Source organism: Apus apus, chromosome 3, assembly GCF_020740795.1.
Source record: "Apus apus isolate bApuApu2 chromosome 3, bApuApu2.pri.cur, whole genome shotgun sequence".
Classification (NCBI taxonomy): Eukaryota; Metazoa; Chordata; class Aves; order Apodiformes; family Apodidae; genus Apus; species Apus apus.
Genome location: NC_067284.1, coordinates 48166051 through 48181374, shown reverse-complemented (window position 1 = coordinate 48181374; position 15324 = coordinate 48166051).

Sequence of the window (15324 nt, the reverse complement as noted above, 5' to 3'; positions counted from 1 at the left end):
AGTGAAGAGCAGCAAAATATACTGAATTTGGTATAAGCAAATTCCGTTTGACAAGCTTACATCTCTACCTAGAAATTTGGAAAAGCTGAAAAAGTGCCCTTCATACAAGAAGCTCCACTGGCCAGCTCTTTGAAAGAGTTACAATCAGAGAAAATTATATTAGGAAAAGAGAACTTGGTCACAGTCTTAGGAAAGCATGACAGTAGAATATATATGCAAATAAAGAAAAAGAGCTGGCAGTAATCCACCTCGTTTCCTTACTGTCAACTGGTGAGTTTGCTCCACAGCTTCTAATCCATGGCTGGAGGTCTGGGTTTGCCAGCACCCGTTTCTGCTTTGCTGTGGCATTGCATCTCATTGCATCCTGCAGATTGCTGCTGTGTCTGCCCCAGCCTTTGCTGTGAAGTATTTGGAAATACCTTGAAATGAAGCCTGGACAGGTGTGAGTGTTGGTGAAGGGCTTTTGGCCAGAAGGTAAGAGCTGGTTTTGTTTTGTCAAGAGCTTCCTACCCAGGCTTAAAGTTGGAGTCTATTTTTAGCAGTTTGCCACATGGGAGCCTGCAAAGGTGGGTGTTTAGTGTAAGCCATAGGTGGTCCATGGTGCTTCAGCAGCACTTCATGTCAGTAGAGAAGGCACCAAGCACCTCCTCAAGGCAGAGGAACCCAGTCCCTGATTCCTAGGCTATGCATTGCCTATAGCTATGGTAAAAAAGTTAAAAAGGAGGCTAGCAAATACCTTCAAGTGCTGTTGCTGACGTCATGTTACTTGCTCAGTAGTGTTGTCCTGGGGGCCATGGGGTTAGGGCATGTTGTTCCAGAACTTCTGCTGTAATGATCATGCTTCTGAATGAATAATGAAGCCCACCACCGTTACAACATTCTTTCCACTTCATCTGTTTAGATGCTGATATGATCTTTGTCTAAGATGTTTAGGGCCAAATAGTAAGCGAGCAAAGCTCTGTTGCAATCTGTGGAGTTGTACTGATCTATGTCAGCTGAGAATCTGAACCTACAGTCTCATCTCTCACTACCCTCCCAAGAGGCACCAACGTTTTCATTGCTTTCACTGGCAGTTTTGTGTACATCCCATAAGGCCCATGGTATTTGAATTTGTGGAAATTTTGAGATAAAAGCTGGAAGAAAAGCTCAAGTTCTGCATTGAAGCCAAGATGATTCTTCTGAGTTTGGAGAAGTTCATACAGTTACCTTCTCAATGCTGCTGATATTTCCCAACCAAAATTTTCCTGTTACACAGTTAATACTGGACATCAGACCATCTTGAGTGAATGGAAAAATGAACAGTCTGGTGCATGACATACACACTTTAACCTATAAATAAACAAGTACCTTCTGACTTCCCTACTTCACTCATCATGTTAGCTATCTATAAACTATACCTTACCCGGAATGTCTCCCCACCTTTGCTTTTTTGTGAGCTCACTGTTAACCTGGAAGACTGCCACAGCTGTACAGCAGGCCTGAAAGACCTCTCTGACAGCTCTAGCCCCAGCTCATTTTCTGATTATTTGGTGGTGCCAGAGAAACTTGGAAGACGTCGTGATGCATCATTAAGAGTATCTTCTTAGTATATGGATAGTCACTTGCAAGTAGTTACGCATACATTTGTAACTGCTGCATAACAGACTACAAAACCACACATGATCTAAATAATTTGCTGGCATGCTAATGAGCATTAAACCCAGACAGTCTAACCATCTGTATGCTCTGTTTTTTATCAGTTTCCACTGTGTTGGGTTTGGGTGTATGCATGTCCCCCCTCAACATAAAAACATACTTTTGATCTATCACAGAAAAGCCCTTTTACCATAAAGATTAAAAAGTATTCCTTTTGATTCTCAATCTTTTCTCCATTATTACTCTGATATGGATAGGAGTTGTATTGTCAGTTATTATAGAGAATGTAGAGTGCATTCAAAGAACAAGGAATTATAGAGCTCATTTGTTCATTTGTGTTGCTGTTTGCTGTTGTGTTTGGAAATCTTCAGTACTGTATGAGGAGCAAAGATGTTGCCTGCAATGCAAAGCATCTCTAAGCCAGCACTGCATGCTGCTGCCATGGTCTCTAGAGCTGTGATTGCAGCACAGTCATGGAGGATGTTTCCATTCTGACTGAATCTTCTGTGCAATGAACTGGATGATTTACCTTAGAGGATTTTTCTTGCCTTTAACATTAAGTAGCTTTTTGGTTGTTAATACAGGAAAAGTAGTATGTGTATTACTGAATATACTAATACATGGGAACCAAGGAGATAATATCCCAAGCTTTGTTGCTTTTGATGGTTGGAAAAGTGCAGTGACCAACTGACATGATCGAAAGACTTTAAAATCTTGATAAGATTTATATAGAACATGATGCATCAAAGTAAAAGTGTCTTTGCAGAGCAGGCAGCCCTATTAACTAATATTCCTTTCTCCACAGCTAACCCTTTTCAGTCTCACTTTCTCACTCTCTTGAGAGAAAATGGCTAAGGAGAAATTCCATGTAGTTTCTCTTTCCTTTTCTATTCGACATTGTTGTATATGCCTTTCCTCTCTGCCTCTTCAACTGTGAGAAGGTGTTACTGTGATCAATTTTTTGCCCCTTGTTTTTGCTCCTAGTGCTGGTAGTAGTTAGACCATCCTGCAGTGCAACGTCATCATTGTAAATGCCAGAAGGGCTCATATCAATATTAGTGTGTTCAGTGAAGTGCATCAATTAATTACTGATCACTTATGCTGTCATAAGGATGCTTTCATTGCCCAACAAGATGCTTTCGAGCAGCACAATATTATGTAAACAACTGAATAAAAGCAAGGTTGCCAGCTACTAAGAACTTCTGTGTGACCTGCCCTAGGTGGTTCCGCTCTGGCAGGTGGGTTGGACTCCGTGATCTCCAAAGGTCCCTTCCAACCCCTACCATTCTAGGTTTCTAGGTACTTTGCATTTTGGGCCGTAGTGTAATTTGCTGCAAGAAAACAGAGTGTAACCTTACGGGACATTTAGCATCAAAAGGAGCAATTCCTGATACATTATTTTCTCTCTGGGGGACTAAAATCTCTGAAATTAAGTGATCCCAACTCAATTTCAGCAGGTCATTTAGGTCTGAAAACAAAACTTTGCACGTGTGTCTGGCTAGGGGCTGCCTTTTGATCTTTACATGTATAAATACATCCCAGACGGGCACACACAAAGTAGTTGCTTGTATGTGGAAGCAGAGGAGCCATACTAAGGTATGTATCTAATGTCTGCCTTGTAATTTTCCTGCCCCGATCATTACTTTTTGGAATTCATTTATGTCTATAATTGAGTGGCTCTAAAGAATAAAGCCAGAGCCAATGTACAGCTCCCTGGGCTCATTGGTTTTACTGTTCTTCAGACACATTAGCTGAAGGCTGCCTGAGGGTCCTCACTGAACCTCCTGGTGAACTTGGGTCTGATTTCACAGAGATGAAGCCTGCTTTTTGCCTGTAGGTGGAAGTCATGCAGGACCCAATGCTTTTGCAGGCTTCATAAGGAGAAGTGTACATAGCTAATTATTAGGAAAGTGGAGAGAGTACTTGATCCTGGTTTGGAGGTACCAGCAAGATGATTTGGAGGCTTTTTCATCTCAAAACAAAGGTATGCAGTATCCAGTGGCTGAAAGCTGAAAGTATTAAAAACAAAGTGTGGTGTTTGGGTTTTTTAGCAGCAAGTTTTAGTATTGGAATGCTTCCAAGATACACGGTGAATTGTTCTTTGTAGTATTATATGAAAAACTGATATCTATTTTTTTTAGAAGGCATGCTCTATTTTGGCCAAAAAAATACTGGAGCCTTGTTTGGTGAAATGTTCTGGCTTTTCCATGATGAAAATTGAATTAGATGATTGCAACATCCCTAAAATGTACTAAGCCTATCACTTTCCTTTTGATATTTTTGGTGTTTGTTTGGGGTGTTTTTGGGTTTTGTGTTTTAGTGTGGTTTTTTTTTTGGTTGTTGTTTTTTTGTGTGTGTGTGTGTGTGCCTTGAGCCTATTAGGCAAGACAGAATAGTTGCAGGACTGATTTGTGCAACCCGAGCTATGAAGAGGTGTACCTTTTCCCTGACCCTGAATAATGCTGACCCTCTTTATCAGACCTTCCCTGTAATTGTGGGCATTTAAAAGTTTTAAACCTTTAATATTCAGTTATTCTTTGGTTTAAGATCCCCATCTGTATCCATCAGTACACAGATCATCTGGCTGGATTGGTCCCTTGCTAAATCAGAATCAGTGAAGCTCTGGGCCTGGAATCTGGATTCTGCTATCTCTGTTTTTGCATTAGCTGGTGTGGATATGTCAAATGCCTCACTGTCTTCCTGACCCATGGTAGGTTAGAGAACAAAATTCCAGGCTTTGTGAGAAGGGAACATTTGTAATGCAGCAGCCCCTTGCTAATCTGCGGAGGGAAAGCATGTATGACAGGCAGCGGTGATCCCATTTTTCAGGGTCCAGGGTTTAAGACAGCTTAAAGAAGCCTTATTAAAAGTGTTTTCCAGTGCATGTGGCTCCTTCTGACAGCACCCAGGTGGTTAAGAAACCGGCATTAAGAATAAAAGCTGTTTCTCTTTTCTGCACAACAAATGGTTCAAGTGTCTGGTATTCGATTCAGAAAGGAAACTTGCAGCAGTCATGTCCCCTGAAATAAACCCACTAACATTTTGAGCTGCCAACACTTCTGTCTATTACGTCAAGGCATCGCAAAGTTTAAAGAGTAGAAAAGTAATATATATATTTTTTTTTTCAGTAATCCCAGGGTAAATATTAGGTAGACAGTATTTCTGCTTTGCGCATTAAAAACCTGACTGAATTTGAAAAGCCTGCAAGTGCACTTTGGGGATTTTGGAAAGTGTCGTTTGGCCATGAGCTAAGACCAGAAGCTGCCATTTTGCAGATGGGGCAGCAGGGAAAGGCGTTTGGCCTCATTCATAACTTCACAGCTACTGCAAATATCAGCTGATGAATATTTATGTTATGACTGGCAGAGGCCCGAAAGGCAAATGGGGGGAGGAACCAAGGGGGAAGCTTAAGTTAGGAAAATGGTTGTCTGAACTCTGTGGGATTTCTTTACCAACACTTTCCATGCTTGAACAGTAGCTGCTGAATGAAATCATTATGTACTGAGCCCCTGTGCAGGAAAGCAAGGTTTGTCAAGACTCTGTTCGTTAGCACCTCGTACTTTGTTTGAACCTTGGACGTTTGCTGGGCTCTGTAAAGGGAAACTTTTTTTTCCTTTTTTTTTTTTTTTAATTCCTTTTTCTTTTTTTCTCCCCCAAATCAAATGCATTACAGAGCTAACCAGTTTTCTTTGTTTAATTATTGCTGGGATGCCACTAATTGTAAAACAGGGTCTCATCCTTAGGAAAACTGGGAGGAATGTGAAGTGCTACATGGTGGTGTGGGTGCTGAGGAGGTGCTGCTGTAAGGCAGACTATGATAGCAGATAGGGAAAAGGTTAAATTAGAGGTAACATTATTGAATTATTGAACAGACCCATAGTGCTTGACTGTGGCCAGCCATGTTGGTGTCTGTAAGCTCATCCCCTGTGCCAGGAACGCAACTGAAACTGGAGCTCTGCTGTGGAAGTGTCTGCCCAGCTATTGGTAGGCAGAGGAGATGAGGAGAAGTACAAATTGAATTATTTTAACACAGAGCTAGGAGACATTAAAAGCCAATTATGCTTTCTTCTTTGCACAAATCCTCAGCACAAATGCTGTGTTGCATCTAACTGCTGCAGGCTATACATGTTTAATTTTAAAGTTATGCTGATTTTTACAAGACTAGTAGTTCTCCATTAATTCCTGCATCTATCAGCGCTCTCCAGTGTTACTGTGTTAGCTAGTGTTGCATCCGAATTTTAAAGAAACAGAAGTGTGTGTTCTTCCTCTAGATAACATAATTTTGAAATAATGTATTTCTTCATACTTGAATTATCTCAAGTCAATCACTGAGGGGGGAAAAAATCCAAATCTCTTATCTCTGCCTCCTTTACAAAGAAGAAAATCTTCAGGAAATGCTCCTGTGCAGGAAAACACACAGGGGCATTGCACCCCATGAAAACTGATCCCAAAGCCCTTCCGCGCTCCTACCAGCCCCGTGGCGAGATGCCCATGTGTACAATTTACAGAGACCAGCAGATGGTGCTGCAACACATCAAGTACTTATTTCCTTAAACAAGGAAAACTTGTGACAGGCACACAAGTACTAGGGGCTACTGCCTCTGACCACTCCCAAGCCCGGAGGCAGCCCGCTCCCGTCCCGGCTGCCTTGTGCAATTGCAAATGCAGACAGTGCAGCTCCATCTCACGCTGCGAAGGACAGACATCTCACTCCTCAGTCTTTCCAGACGTGTGAAGGAGTTTCTGATGGGAAGGGGTCTTCCGGATTGATTTTGCCTCACGCAGCAGCAAAATGGGGCAGACACGGGGATGCCGAGAGCGGTTGGGTGAGGGAAAGGCACATGCCTCTGCCCCGGGGTGGTTGGTGAAGGGATGGTGAGGCAGCCGTGATACCCCCTGCGCCTTTCCTGCCTCAGCATTCCTCAGGGCTTGCCTGGCGGCACAGGTCTCAGTTTGGCAGGTGCCCCTCAGAGAGGGCAGCTACGCCTCACTCCCTCCCCCGTGCTTCTGTTGGAACCAGATTTGTGCCCACAGCTTGGAGTGGAGCTGCTTGGGGTACAGGGTAAGGCCTGTTTTTCCTCAAAAAAATTTAAAAATACCTCAAAAACCCCCAAGAAACTATAGTGAATTTGTGCCCAGCACTGCAGTCCTGCTGCCAGCCCAGAGCCCAGGAATCATCTGGTGCCGTCTGGAACCTTCTGACACTTCCCTTGTCAGGGCGGTGGGGGCCTCGAAGTGCCACCTCCACCACCAGCCTCTAGCCTGTGTGGTGAAAACAGTGAGGGAAAAAAGATAACAGAGGGATAGGGGGACTTGGGACAGAAACACATGCACTACACCCTGAGCAAGCAGAGGGTGTGTGTTTGGGGGAAGGGCTCTGTAAAACATGGTGGTGTAAACTGGGACAAGAGGTGAATGCGATGTGTTTATCCCCTCCTTGGAGGAAAAAGGAAAGTCTCAAAACATTTGCTATTTATTTGTAAGATTGTCCTTTCCTGGCAGTCAGCACCTGGTGCCCTGCAACTAACAAGGTGCTACGAGGAAAACGCTCCAAGGAGCCCTTTGCACTGCCCTACTTACTGGGCAGGCAGCAGGAGCAAGGACAGGGAGTAAAATATGCTCAAGCAGATACCCTGCAATGCTGCGCAGCTGTTTCTGTTATATCACCAGGCTGTAAAGTTGAAAAATTATTTGAAAGGCAAAGGATGTGCTGGGAGTACTGGCGTGTCCTGCTTATGGGCGCTTGGGGCATTCTGTGTAAATTGAACTTTCCCCCTCCCCATTTTTCTGGATGGCTTAATATTGCAGCGGTGGATGAGAAGAGCAACAATGTGCTTGGAGTGCAGAGCCTCTTCTCTGATCCCTCTGGCATCGAGCTGCACCAGAGTGAGCTGAGGACAGAGGCAAAGCCTGGCTGCTCTATGTCTTTTCCTTGCAGTAATCCAAAATGTGGAGGTTATATCAGTGTGGAGGTCACACGTGAAGAGGCCTTCAGTTTATTTTATTTAAAAAAAAAAAAAAATTAAAAATCAACTAGGACAGGAAAGATAACTTGTGCAGGGTTTACCAGGCAGCAGGGGAGAGAGTGGAGGGACCTGGTATGGTGTGGAGGGGTCTTGCTGGAGGTGAAGCCATTCACACTGGGAAAACGTCTGGCCCATCTGCTGTACCCAGGGGTTTGTACACTGACGCTCTGCAGACTGCGGTTGCAGCCCCCGTGAGCGAGACTGCCTGCATCCCTTTCACAAGTAAATAGCATTATGCAACATTCCTTTGTTTCTAAAGGATTATTTGATAATTATGAGTCAGGGGTGTGTGATAAGGTTTCTGGGCTTTTTTGGTTGGCTCAGGAGCCTGTTTAAAAGGTGAGCCATTTGTTTCCAACCAAAGGCACCTCAGAAAACCTGCCACCTAAGAGGAGTTACTCATCTCAGTGAGGGAAAAGGGATGTAAAGACGATTAGTGTGTCTTGTGACTAACATAATATGTGACTCAAAACGTTCAGCAAGAATGCTGCCTCTTCCCCAAAACTTGAATTCAGTGTGAGAGGCATCAAGGTGGAATGTGAAGTTGAAATGGAACTAGATTGCTCTGGCTTTGCATGCAAAGCCGCTGGAGTTGGAAGTCTGTTGGTAACCTAGAAAAAAATGAAACTGCTTAAGGGGTTTGTTCCTATTACAAATACAAAATCTAGAGGTCTCTGCTGTAGTCTTTGTGTTTTATTCTATCTAAATACCAGGTAAAAGGTGGATTTTATGCAAGAAAGCAAGAGGTTGCTGCGGAGGTGAAGCAGCCTCATGGTGTCGGTGCCTACAACCCTACTGAAAGCTCCTGCTATGTCTCAGGCAAAACCTGCAAAGTAATCTCATCTTCTCTTCCTCACCAGACTCTGCTCTGTTATTCCTGAATTTGTTGTATGATGCAGATTTGCATTTAATCCCTGTGTGGGAATGGGTGCTGATGTTCCTTTTGCAGAATAAGATGGCTTTGACCTGTTTTTTTCTGAAATGCCGGTCCATGTCTCTTCTGTGGGAGGTCTGAGGAGTTTTATCTGGTCTCTGAAGGAATGTATCCTCGCAGGACCTTCTCATATGCAAGGTCTAGAGAAGCTGAGCTCTGCTCAGAGTACAAATAATGTGCTTATCCTGGCATTTTTAGGTTTCAGAATGTGACTTTAGGCGGAGTCTGACAATAAAAATAATGATTTTATGAAAATTGGAGAGTTATGGGAAATTCAGTAAGTCTTCTGGAAAATGAAAGATTATTTTGACAAAAAGAAAACAAAAAGAGACTTGGACTCTTTATCTTTGTGTTGAAATAAAAAAAAATAAATAAAAAGAAAGGAATAAACCAAAAAGTTGCTATGACTTTTTAACTGTTGATGAATTTTCCTGTGGGAAATATGAATATAGAGATTTCTTATGCTACTAAGGGAATCTTATCTTCCTGTTCTGCACATGATCTAAGTCTTGATTAAGATGACTTGTTTCTTTAGGGTATTCTGCCTAGTGGTATTTCTCCTGGAGAGCAATTGCCTGCTGTGGTTTGCTGGGTACATGAGAAAAGCGATGCTGTGTCCTGCTAAGGCAGGGGCCTATTGCTACTTAAGTATAGTGCTACCAGTTGGAAAAGGATATGGACTGAGAAAATAAAATGCACTAGTTCTGTCATTAATGGCTCAGGTCTGTATTCTTGTTCAGGAATGTTTTTTCTTGTTCCAGTCTGTACTGGGACATCTCGCTGAAGCATTAATAGCAATTTTATTGGTGGTATGTACTGAGGTGGTCTTGATCTTGGAACTGCCTGCATGCACTTGGTTTCTCTAACTTGTGTGCAGTGATGCACTGATCTGGAGTTATGGTCCTGACACTTTATATATAAAAAGTGTAGCTGGTGCAAACACTTCCTACAACACATAAGGTTTTTCAAAATTACATGTTGCAAAACTTAGTTTAAAAGAGATAAGAAATTAAAACTTTAAAAGTGTGAATTATAGAAAAGTCTCTCCTCGTCATTACTCTCTTTCCTAACTTACATCTTTCTCCCTTCAAACCATGCATTTATGGTTTGGCCTCCGAGCTCGAGCACAAGTTTTTTTTATTTCTTCAGGCAGCAGATATGGAAACAAGTGAAGATTTAGGTAGATAAACATTAATTTTTTTTGTGGAAACCACACGCTGCCTTTTGCATAAAGTGTTTTCAAAGGGTGTTAGCTGGATGATTCTACCTGTGGGAGAGCTGCCAAGAGGCTGAGCTCTTCACCGTGGGGGCTAAAGGGGTTGAGGTCTGACTCAGGACAAACCAAAGGTGAGCGAGCGCATCTGTGAGCTGATGTGCTATAAAAAGGAGTGTGCTTCCTTCTGCCTCCAAAATGTTTTGTTGTGACTGTCCTCACTCTTACTTCAGAGCCAGTCACAGGATGTAACACATTTGTCTGACTCCTGTTGCATTGTACTGCCCTAGACAGTGTTTTTTTAACGAGGAATCATTTCCAAAATACGTTGTACTATGTTTTGCAATAGTGTGGCAAATGCTGCTTTGTTTGTCAACTATGGGATGTTGACTGTGGATGGCAAATGATTCATTGCCTAACAGGCAAGAACTTAATTTGTAAGAAATTTCTTTAGTTTGACTTTAAGAAAACTGTATTTTTTGGACAGAAGTCTTGTGAGAATAAGAATTTGCATGAGCTTTCACAACGGTAGTTAAGGTAATTCGGCAAATTTGGCCATAATTTTGTGCAGTCACATTCAAAAATAAAATTGTAGCTGTGACTTTAGTTCTGACTTCAAGGAAACTTAATTTTATACCTTGCTTTGTGTGACATAGACACTTGTTATCCCTTTACTTGGGTAACAGAAAAGCAGAGGGGTCTGCTTTGGAAAGGATTTCAGTTTTCTTGTGGAAGTCTGTGAACTTTAGCAGATCACAATGTACCTCCCATCCACGAAAGTGTTGTGTGGTTTGAGGTTTTCTTATAGACTTTTCTACAGCTCCACTCAGAGTAGATTCATGCTTAAATGGAAGCCCAGCAAGGCGAAAGCCAGGTGTTTAGGATGTGGCATTGGTGACTCAGTAGGTGGTACACTTCCTCCTCCATCAACATTGAACAAGTGTCCTTGTGTGGTAACAGGAATGAGTTCTTTCTTGGCTGACATGAAAAAACACAAGGTCACTACAAAGACTTTGGGACTTGTACAGGAAGCTCTTCTGTTCTCTGTAGTGAATGGGAAATTAGCCTCAGGATCACTTCAACTGAAAAAAAAAACAGAAACAAACCAACACCCTTTAAAAATTAAAGCTGTAACAGTTGCATTGCAATGAAAGCAAGAAATTCCAGCTCATGTCAGGGTCCTATCGTGCCTCATGTAAAAGTAAGGATGGGTAAATGGGGAATTCTCCCTGCTCATGTGCAGATGGAAACACAATTGAATGACCTCCAGAGTTACCTGAAAGAGCACGGGTGAACTTAGCCAGGATCTCAGGGGGGTGCATTAGCAGAGCTTTACCTTTCCTGCCTCTGAGCATGTATGTGAACGGTATTGTCCACCCAGTTACATATCGCTGACATGTTTCACCTTGAATGAATTTGGTTTGATGATGCAACTTGCAATTTGCTACTAATTTGGGAGTCTGATTTGTCTGCCAGAAGATAAGGGAAGGACAAATTTTATTCTGGCTGTTCATTTGTGGCAAAGCTGGATTTTGTATGTCAGGGAAAGTGAGAACTGGATTTGTTTGAGCCTCTAAGCTGTGTCTTTGGGTCGAAAGGGGCCAGTCTTGATTGTGCTGCTGCTCAAAGTCACCTGGTGCCCTAGTGCTCAGACCCTGTAGAGTAACACAGGAGAGGTCCCTTTCTCTTCCTGCAGCAAGCCTGCAGATGCAGGAATAAAACTGTATTTCCCACAGAACCTCTCTGAAGTCTCCCAGGGCTTACAAATGACCAAAGCATGCATGATGCTTGTTCTGCTTAAAAAAAAATATATATATAAAAAAAATTTGGAGCAGTAAAAATGTCTTTTTCACCTTAAAGATTGTTATTTCAAAAGACATTTTCTTAGTGACTGAAAAAGGAACTGGAAATCCCATATAATTTCTCCTTCCCTCCCTCAGCCAGATCCTTTCTGTGCTCAGAATTTTATCGGGTGAGAACAAAAGGCTCCCTGGATAGACTGTGAGATGTTTGACCACAGAGCATTTAGAGGGTGCTTTTCACCTGGCCTGAGTGTAGCTGGATGGCTGCTGCAATACCATATCCATTGCACATGTCACAGAAGTTTTCCAAACTCTGCTTTAAGGGACAAAACAGGAAAATTCTTAGAGATTTTGATTATAGGATGGAGAGAATAGTATTTCTGAAGTAAGCATGTCAGATGTAGGAAAATACAGAAGGAGCTCACTGCTCTGTGTGTGTTCCCACAGACAGTAAGATAAACCATTGTTTCTCTTCAGCTGTCATTGGACCTAGAATATGGAATTAAACAGCAAAATTAGGAGTCCTGAAAAAAATGAAAAACTCTTCTGAGCTCAGTTCACATTTAAAATCTGCTCTATTGTAGTCTCAGAAACTGAAAATTATTATAATAAACTCTGATTCTACAGCACAGTTTTACAACAAATCTGTATCTTCAGACTTACAACTTATGTAGGCTCTTAGTACGTCTCAGTACACCTCAGTGTAAGGATTTGGGCCTCATTGCCTGTCAAGAAGATAGTACCTAATTGTTTCTTCTTCCTGTGGAAGTGGCATCTGTGCTATTTTTTTAACTACATTTAATCATTCTATGGGATTATGTAGCATTACATTACGGAGTGTCAAGAAAAGATATGTGTCTTTCTGAATGCTTTCATGGCCTCACTCGTGTTTTAGTGGAAATCTAGATGTCCTAAATATTTGTGCTATCAAAGGGAGTTAGATCCTTAACCTCTGCAGGGACCTTTGAAAACTCTTTTAAATGCTTCTCACTGCTTAAACAATTTTGAAAAGCTGATTCTTAATCTCTCTCTGCCTCATTTGCATTTTTCTGTAGTAACTTAAAGAAATACCAAAGGCTAATATTGTTCTGTTCTTTCTTAGAGTTAGCCATCTTCTTGACTTCCATGAAATTGGCCACAGATAAATATTTGCTGTTGAGTGGAAATAAACTTGGTACCTTTCCCTTTGTGTTTTATAAACAAAATTCATTAGTTGTGCAGCTTGAAAATATTTATAAAAATACATTAAATTTATTTTCTCCTTTCACACAGCTGGATAAGCAACTGTATCAGTGAAACATTGAATGTGTTTATCATGTGGCTTACTCTAGAAAAGAGGAGTGACAAATTACTAATCTTGGGGGTTTTGAAAACCCAGGTGGTGGGGGTTAAAAGCTGATACTCTGGTTTATTGGGACATGAAAACCTATGCTAGGGTGCATGCAGAAGTAAGGCTCGTTTGAAGAGCAGACCAGGAAATCTGGGCGTGAAAGAAGGTAGTACAACATTAGGGAGCGCTGGTTGTGATGATAGTTTTGTTGGCTGTTGGTTCATAGGTGGATGTAGCTCTTCTGTAAGCAACTAAATAATCAGAGACACTGCTAGTAAGCTGTTATGTTCAGGACAGATTGGAGGAAAGGAGCATGTGTGTTTTTACTGATAAGGGCAGAGTTGCTGGAGTTTTATTTCTGCTGTAATGTTCTGCCTATATTTTAAAAAGAGAGGGTAGGAAAAATAACTTGAGCTATACTCTGATTAGTCATGCACAAAGGAGCATATGCTGAGGAAAATCACAGAACTATAATGCTTACTCATGGTGGGTGTTGTGTTATGATTTCTTAGCTGGACACTCAGCTGGAGATTAGTGCTACAGAGAGACACCCAGGGAATGACTACAGATGGAAACAGTGGCCCAATTAGTCTTGGGCTTTCAGAGAATTTGTATCTGGTGTAGCTGGTGCTGATTTTGGAAGAAACATTTTATTTTTATAGGGAACTTCTGTCTTCTTGAAAAGCTTAAAATCTTTTTGTTGGATGGATTTTAGCTCTTCTGATGAAAATTTGCTGTTTTCTGTGGAAAACAAAGCTTCCATTTGGAGGGAACTGTTCTGATGGTCATACAGACAGCTTTAGATGGAAAAATTCCTACCAGCTCCACACACTTGAAGGAAACTGTTTCTGAATGAGCTTTCCTAGTGACAGTGAAGCTATTCCAGTAAGTCTCATGCAGGGAAAACATCCTGGGATTGGCATATGGCTGTGTTCATTGCAAGCTGTTAAAAATAAAATTACTTTTAAGATAATTAATTTTCATTCCAAGACTTCTTCCATTGTGCAGGAGCAGCCACAAACTATCTTGTTTTCAGTAATAAATTTACTTTTATAGCTAATAACTCCTGCAAAGTGAGGTATTATATTGAGCTATGTTATCTAACAGCTATGTTTGCTCGGACCTGAGCTAAAAAAGTGCTAGTATTATTTTGCAAAAAATGAAACTGATTCATAGCAAAGTTGTATGAGTTTCTGCATGCTCTACTGTTAATGATTTGAAGGTGGTTTGTGGCCTTTCACTCTCACTGAAATTTAAATGGTTCCCAAATTTGCAGCAGAACAGTTTTTTACATTTGAGTGCTGGTAAAGTCACAGGTCTTTAGAGCTGACAGAGAATATAGGTAGTTTGAATAGCAGCTGAGCCTCTCTTCACTGGAAAAAGATGAAGGTGAATGCCAGTGGATGTCAAAGTAACATGAGGAAGATACTACCTAGCTGTACATGGCAAGAAAATCTTCTCCCAGGTTAGTCTGGCTATCTAGGGAAGATTTGGGGTACAAATGATGGAAGATGTGAAGATTAGGAAAGATTGGGATCTGCAGAAAAAATGTTGGAAGATGAAGGGCAGGGAGAAGCATATCCATCAGGGAAGCCTGATTGCTGTAACGACTGTTTTCTCCTTATGCTCTTTTCTTGCCATCACTGAAAGCAGATGTGTCTTTTTCTCCTGGCCTACTCGCTTGTTCTCCCGAAGCTACTAGGGTCACAGCTAAAGTGCTCTTCCTGGCACAGCTATTCCTCAGGATTTGCTCTCCGTCCTGGGCTCCAATCCCAGCCTCTCCTGACGGCAAAGGGCCTCATGGCAATCACAGTTATATTGCCATCAACAGAGAGGAAGCAAAGGTCAAATGAATGCCTGGATTAGCCCAAAAGGATCTCAAAGGGATGTAGCAAGAGTGGTGTCCGGGTGTGCTGTGAACCTGGATTTACTCTTAAGTTTGCCAGTGCTTCATGAGCACTGCTCATGAGGTACTGCTCCCCTTACAGTGCACAGAGAGTCCATCCAGTGGAGGTGAGGAGCACTGGATGGAGGTGGATGGGGGAGAACGAAAGGGACTCGGCAGCTGACAGTCCCTGTGCAGCTGCAGGTTTTCATATCTTTGCCTCAGTCATCTGTTTGTGGTGTTGGTGATTCCCATAACCTTGAGATTTTGCTGTGAGAGGAAAGTTTTTAAAATGGCAGTCATTTATTTATAATTATAAATAGTAATAAAAACAGAGACAGTTTCTGGGCTCAGTGAATTCCTCGCAGCAGGATTCCCCCTTGACACTGATCTCTGTTCCAGGCTGCCCTCCGTTCCCTTTCTGCACTCAGCTTTCCCTCCTCCAAACAGTAACCCTGTGTTGCTCCTAGTAGCACAGCTGCACCATCATGTCACTTCC